Here is a 7,657-nt window from a genome sequence, read left to right on the forward strand (position 1 = left end):
TTTCCTTAAAAATGTATTTATTTTATCACCAGTACAACAGAAACATAAACGTATTGAATAATTTCGCTGATAAACCGAAATGTTCACTTGTACATTTTTTTTAAAAAGTTTATTTATAGTACAAGGCTGTCCCAGCCAGTTTTCTTGGCACCCCGCCACTATTTATATACTGTACGGATAATTACAATTGCTCCATATTGAAGTTCCACACTTCATGTGCCCACTCCATTATAGGGTATTGAAACCCTACAGTTCATGTCATGTGAGTTTAGAAATAGCTAGTGAGAAAGTCCTTGCACTAGCCCTCTTGAATCATTTCACCCGTAGTCTTCCGTCATGTTTGCCACAGCCAAAGAGACATTCCACATGCATCTGTTTCACTCATGAAAAATTGGAATGTGCCATGGAAGTATCCAGTGCAGCACACAAATACAGGGATCATCTTATTCCATATTGCTCTCGTGCAAGAACACCATTTCACTATGAGCAATAGCTGCATTTGTGTAGTTTCACAGTACAAACTACCCACCGTTAATTGGAACAGTACTACACATTCTATACTTACCCTGACTGCTAAATCTTCATTCCAATGTCCAGTGGACTATTTAGCCCATCCACTTCACCACATTTTTACACAGGTAGTTTTATCAGGATTGTACTTTCTCCATTTGCAGCAGGACTTGTCGCTTGAAAACTTGTACTGTAAAATTTTGGAAAGCACCAAAATCTGTCCTTGTACGGACAAAATACAGAAGAAAGCATGAACTACAGCAGAGTAACATAATTTTTGAGCTCTCCAGAAGGAGGTTTCTTAATAGGTATATTTTTGTTAACTGCAATTAATGAAAGGTACCATTTTTAATATGTCACTGTTTCAATTTACAACTGTTACTTAACTAGAATTTTTTGTAGCTTATCTAGAATATTGTTATCATTAAATGGTAACTGGGCACGCATGAAGAAGACTTTCAACTAAGAACTGGTTATTGCTATAGTACATTAACAACTAATGCATAATACCTTATTGCAACTGAGCTTGAACTAATTTCTAGTAATGATATTTGATGAAATTGTTCTCGAGTAGATACTCTTAGTCACACTAGTGGGACTAAGAACGTTCTTCCTTACTTACCTAGCTAAATAAGTTATAAAATAAGTGGAGCAACAGATTGTGTGACAAATCGGTGTAGGCAAGAAATAATTTAAGTCTGTATTAGTTCAGAAGTATTCACTTATGAAAATGTATGTGCATCAATATGAAGTATGACCTCCAAGAAGAGCAATATAGGTGGCAAAAACTTGTAGTGGAAAGTCAAAAGGGTGTTGAATTTTGTTATAACGAATGGTCAGCTTTGCTTCTTACACTTGTGCTGTAAGTCGGACAATTGCTAGGTTGCTCAGAGGCAGAGGTCAGTTAGTTGATACATAATTTGTAAAGTCCTCCACTCGAGGACAGATTTTAGATGCAGGATATGAGTGTTCCCCCGTGAGTTATTCCTGGTTTTTCAGGCTCCACGCAATGCAAATTGGCCCATGGATGCACACCTGCAGGCATAATACACTTATGGTTATGAGCACATGCTTGGGACCATTAATACTGATATATTTATATATCACGTACATGAGAGCTGTGTTTGGGCAGGCATTGTCCTGCTATAAAGTAGGGTGGCATGGAGTGTAGAAGTGCTGGTATTAGAATGGTTTCAACATAATGCCTGTCATCAACTTGCCACCAATAACCAGAGGTGAATGGTTATTATAACTGAAGCCTCCCCAATCACGATTCTAGGTGTGTTTCTGGTGTCTCCAGATTCCAGTATTGGATCCAGATTTTCTCTGTATCCATTGTTGCCAATCATTATGGTATCATGATCCACAAGAACAGCGATTTGATGCATCGACCATTCGACTTCTCACAACCCGACATTTTGTTCCCTTCCAAAGTTCGTCACCTGTGCGTAACGGCACTCTATGCGTACTGAAAGTTATTATACACTTTAAAACTGTCATTTGCTCATTGCTTTCTTTGCCTACTAACGTTTACACAAGTTTTATATTTTTTTTAGATTTCTACAAAATTTTCAGTTATGGCTATACATAAAGGAAGGCATGTTTTTTTTTTTTGGACGTTCTGACATTACAGTATTTGACAAGGAAATGTCAGCTAACACCAAATTTTCAGCGAATGTTCCATTAGTTTCTGGGAAGATTTTAAGATGAATTTCGGTTTGATATCGTCTTGCCAGTACTTCCCCGCCCAGTGTCAGATTAAGGCACAGGCTAACAGGGCATCCACTCGTGGTGCCATTCTTACAGGGGTGCCAGAAAGCTGATTATAGCTCAGGGTCGCCATCCTTACGCCGATTTCTAGGATATGCAAAGGGGCACCAAAATAAATTTCTGCCTGGGGCACAAGAATACCTTAGTCCGGCACTGCACCCCCCCCCCCCCCCCAAATCTATCAGTTTCAGATGTTTGAGCATTATGAGAAGGAAAAGGCAGGTCGTTACCAGGTTTTCAGCATGTTTTCTTGGTCCCCAGGCAACTTTTAAGATCAGTTTTAATTCCCCTCCAGAAATTATATAAAAGAAAGTGTTTTGATCATTACTTGAAAACAAACAAGTCAGACATTTGTCAGATAAAAAAAAAATGGTATTTTTTATACCATTTTTTTTAGTTTTTATGGAGGTTAGCATTAGTTGAAGTATATGATGCAAGAAATCAAGCTTACACCAATGAGCTAAAACATCATGACCACCTACCTAATACGATGTTGGTCCTCCATGTGAAGCCAAAACAGCTCGTACCCGGCGAGGCATGGACACTACAAGATTTCTAAATGTGGCGTGGTATCTAATACCAACATGTAACCAGCAGATCCTTTAACTCCTGCAAAGTCTGTGGTTGAGATGCTGCAGATCAGAGTTGCTGTTCCAACACAAACCACATGCTCGATGCGATTGAGGTCCGGGGAATTTAGAAGCCAGGGCAATACCTGGAAGTCTCCTCATGTTCCATGAACCAGTCTCGAACAATCCAGGCGGTGTGGTCTTTGGGCTTCATTGAAGATCCTTTCAGTTATAAAGGTACCCATTTTAATGGTTCCCAGCCAGGTGGCCCGCAATGATTGGATCACATCAATTATTGATGAGTCCAGGTCTGTTGGTTCGTCTTCTTGAGTTGTATTAGGACATCTTTGCCATGCGTTTGTCGGTTCTTCTGTATACTTCTGCATAGGGGATATTTGCTGTGCCATGTCTTCAAGCTTATCAAATGGATCTTGTAGTTCAGTCAAGTCTTCTTGAATGGCATCCTGGGTATGCTTACTTTCCGGGGCCTCTGCTAGATTCATAGCTGTGGTGGAGTTTTGTTCTGCTTCTGGGTTTGGATTGTCCCTGCTTGAGTTTTCGGTGGCATCCTGTTGTTGTCTCGCAGCTCTGGTGCCTTGTTAGTGGGTGGACTCTGTGAGTCCAGCTGGGGTTTTTCTCTTTCTTGGTGTGTGATGCATCATACGGTGTGGTAGTCGCAGTTCAATCAGTTATACTGTTGTCACTGTATGTCGCATTTATTTCACTATATGTCACACTTGTCACTATATCACACTTATGTCACTATATGTCAGACTTGTGTCTCTAGTATGGAATATCATGAAGTTCAAGATTCTGTCGCCACTTTACAACCAGCGTGGGTTAATGAGGTTCAATAACTCAAGGAATACTTTACTATCAACATGGATTAATAAGGTTCGGAATTAACTCAAGATAACACTATTGAATAACACTATTCAATGCAACAAAAGGTAGCAGTCCGTGGAGCACTGGGGAGGGGGGGAGAATCCCACATGCACCAATGAGGTGCATGCCAGCAGTTTTAGCCTCAAGAAATCCTAACGTTTTTTTTTTTTTTTTTTTTTTTATAGTGATACAAATAAAATATGATACATGTTTGTTTTCTGTGGCATGCGTGCAGGTGCAGCCAGTGTCACGTTATCCCCCCCCCCCTCCCTTGCTCCACAGGCTACAGAGGTGGCTTAGGCAGCCATGTTGTTACAACACACAAAATTAAAGGATTCCATAATTTCAGTAGCGAAAATATATTGATAGCTCAACTTTGAGATCTAATTTGGGGTCTAATGCTATAGTTTGTGTGTTACACAGCAAGATTTTGGTAGCCTATTCAGCAATTATTAAGCGAGACAGAATACTACTGTTCTATTTCACTAGTTAGGACAGTTCTGGTGTGTTTATTACAGGTAATATACCAAATTTTCAGCGTCACGTGATCGTCTTGGCGCCATGTTTGAGTATCGATATCTTCTCTTATTTTGTTCCTAAAATTTTTGAAAAGGTGTCTCTTAATAAAGGGGCCCTTTTCTTTTTTTTATAAAAAGAGCTATCGGGGACTTAAATCGGTTCACGATAACCTTCTCTAGAAGTTTGCCATTTTTTGGTTAATTTCGCCTAGTTACTTTGACGCATGACGACAACTACGATGAATGCCCTGAGGATAAAAACATCTTTCATAGTGAATACTATTTTATGAGTTTAGTAATTATAGTAATTTTTTACAGGAGTTTACTGCTATCATTTCGATGTATTGCAATTTTAACTTCACGTTAGTTAGCAACATATCACCAGTTTTGAGCCCTTTAGTCGTTTCCGATCCAAGATGGCGGCCAATCCGATAGCATTGGATAGGGAACGCGTGCAGAAAAAAAAAAAAAGATACATTTTAATTACAATTAAGGTATCAAACAGAGCTAATTATAAGCTACTGGAGTTAAAATCTGTGACAACGTTTTTGTATGAGTTTTTTTCTAGCATTCTAGGGATTCACATTCAGCAGAATCTAGACCAGTAAGTAATCTACATGATATACTATAGGCAAGTATAGCGTTATTATTATATGGCATGTGTATCACATAGATTTACATAGTAATACACAACATCGTTCATAATTCTGAAATTAGTAACTCTAGAGTCCTAAAAATTCATCCAGTTTTGTGTGCTCTTTCGATTGACATCCTTCTTTTGGTTTAAATCACAAGATTTCCTGTTAAATAAAAACTTTTTGACAGAGCTAACTTTACACATGTCTGAGTGCCTGGCACATCCCTGATCTTTCTCCTGATGTTTAAGTAGGTGGTAGACATCACAGTGCCTGGCACATGGATGATTGGACCCAGGGTATCCCAGCAGAACATTTCCCAAAGCATGACACCACTGCCACCGGCTTGTTTTTGTCCCACAGTGCATCCAGGCGCCATTGCTTCCCTAGGTAAACGATGCACATGTACTTGGCCATCCACATGGTGCAACGGGAAAAGTGATTCATTGGACCAGATGACTTCCAATCACTCAAGGTCCAGTTTTGATGCTTGGGGTGCCCATTGTAGGCGCTGTTGATGGTGAACTGTGGTTAGCATGGGCACTCGGAGTGGCCTGCAGCTATGTAGCCCCATTTTCAGCAGGATTCAATGTACTGTGTGTTGTGATATATTACTCCGTCACTAGCATTCCAATTACTGGCGAGTTGCGGGACAGTCGCCCTCCTGTTGCCAACTACCATCCAGGTGAACCTTTGCTCAACTCGAGCATCGATAAGTCGTGTTCGTCCAACACCTCGACGGCGATTCGTGGGTTTTCCCTCCTAGGACCACTTTTGGTAGGTAGTAACCACGGCTGACCGTGAGCATCTCACCAGCCGTGCCGTTTCGGATATGCTCTGATCCAGTCGTCTAGCCATTACAATTTGGACTTGATCAAACTCGCTTAAGTCTGCTGCCTTTCCCATCTGAAGAACTAGAGTAACGCTGATTAACGGAGTTCATTATCAGGTGTTTTTTAAACCGTGTCCCGACCCGCGCACACTCCGTAGTTCAACTGCAGTTTCTTCGATTTGCATAACGACTCGCTGGTCATAATGTTTTGGCTCATCGGTGTATATAGCATCAGCCAAAAAAATCCCTTCCCGTTTCACCCATCCGTTCACTCTAAAAGTTTGTCTAGTTCAGCGTTCAGCCTTGAATTTATTTAAGCTGTCAAGTTCAACAATCACAGATGGATGTTTGTTCCAGCAATCAACCAACCGCTGGCTAAAGGCAAATTTACGCATATCTATTCTACAACTGTCTTTCCTCAATTTGAATTTATGAGGTGCGGAATTTGAGCAAGAGGAGGAATCTCATCAGCACTGAGCTTGCTCAAACCATTCAAGGCCTTATACACCTCAATCAGATCGTCTGTCAGGTGCTTAGTCTCCAGACGCTACAATTTGCAGAACTTAAGCCTATCTTCGTAACGGCAACCCTTTGTTCCACTCACTAATCTTTGCTCTTTTCTGTACCCGTTCTAGTAGCTAACATCTTTCCTAAAATGAGGCCCTAACCTTTCCTAACCATTGCCTTATACAAGGGAATGCTAGCAAAATTCTTATATATCTTTGACAAGACTCCCATGAGCTACTCTTGCAGTTTGCACTGCTCAGAAAACTTCATATCTGACTGCACAATTACCCCCACGCCGTTTTCATTCTCCACTATCCTGAGTGAGTGTAGTACTGCACAGTTGGTATGTTACTCTGGGGTTACTGCAACATATGCAGTACTTTGCATTTAGCAATGTTAAACTTCAGTTGCCACCTCTCAGACCATCTGCTGAACTTTTATAGATCCCGTTTCAGTAGTGTACTGTAATTACTGTCATTAACAACTCTACCAACCTTCGTATCGTCTGCAAACTTTGACATTAAGCCTGATACACCTTCATCAATATCATTGATAAATACAGAAAACAACAATGGGCCCAACACGGACCCCTGGGGAACCCCAATAATAACATTAGTCCACGAAGAGCAGTGTCCCTTGATTACCACTTTGCCTTTTCCCACTCAACCATCCTTTTATCCATTGTAGCAACTTGCCCTCAACGCCATACCACTCCAACTTGTACAGTAGAGTTGCATGTGCAACAGTATCAAAAGTTTTCCTAAAATCCAAGTATATGACATCAAAATTCTTTTTTGGAGCCAATTGCTTTGTGACTGCATCATAGTATCCAATCAAATTGTTCAGACAAGATCCCCTTTACAAACCCACGCTGTGTCCGAACTATAACTCCAGTCTTGTCTAGATGATCATGCAGTCCTTCTTTAACCAGTGACTCCATTATTTTCTCTGGAACAGAAGTTAAACTAACAGGTCTGTAATTATTCGTATCACCTTTCGATCTCCCCCTTTGTGAATTGGGGATACATTTGCACATCTCCAGTCCGTAGGGACCTCACCTGAGTTCAAGAATGCCCTCATAATCATGGCTAAGGGCTTGCTTACTTCCTTTGCTGCCTCCTTTAATATAACTGGACAGATCCCATCCATCCCAGGTGCCTTCCTTATGTTTAACTTCTGCAATTTCTCCTCCACTGTACTCTGTTATTACAAAATCATTTATCTCCCTGTTTGATAAGCTTCTGGCCTTCACTTCCCTATAGAATTCCTCACATGTAAATGTAGATGCAATACTCATTCAGTTTGTCAGCTACCTGAGCAGGATCATGAACAGTTGAACCATTGATATCAAGTGTACCAATCTGATTCATCCCCTTCCGTCTAGATTTTACATAAGTAAAGAAAGAACGCTTTGCTGTTTTTCTTTGCATC

Source organism: Mastigoproctus giganteus, chromosome 1 (assembly GCF_048544385.1).
Source record: "Mastigoproctus giganteus isolate SK-2022 chromosome 1, ASM4854438v1, whole genome shotgun sequence".
Taxonomy (NCBI): domain Eukaryota; kingdom Metazoa; phylum Arthropoda; class Arachnida; order Uropygi; family Thelyphonidae; genus Mastigoproctus; species Mastigoproctus giganteus.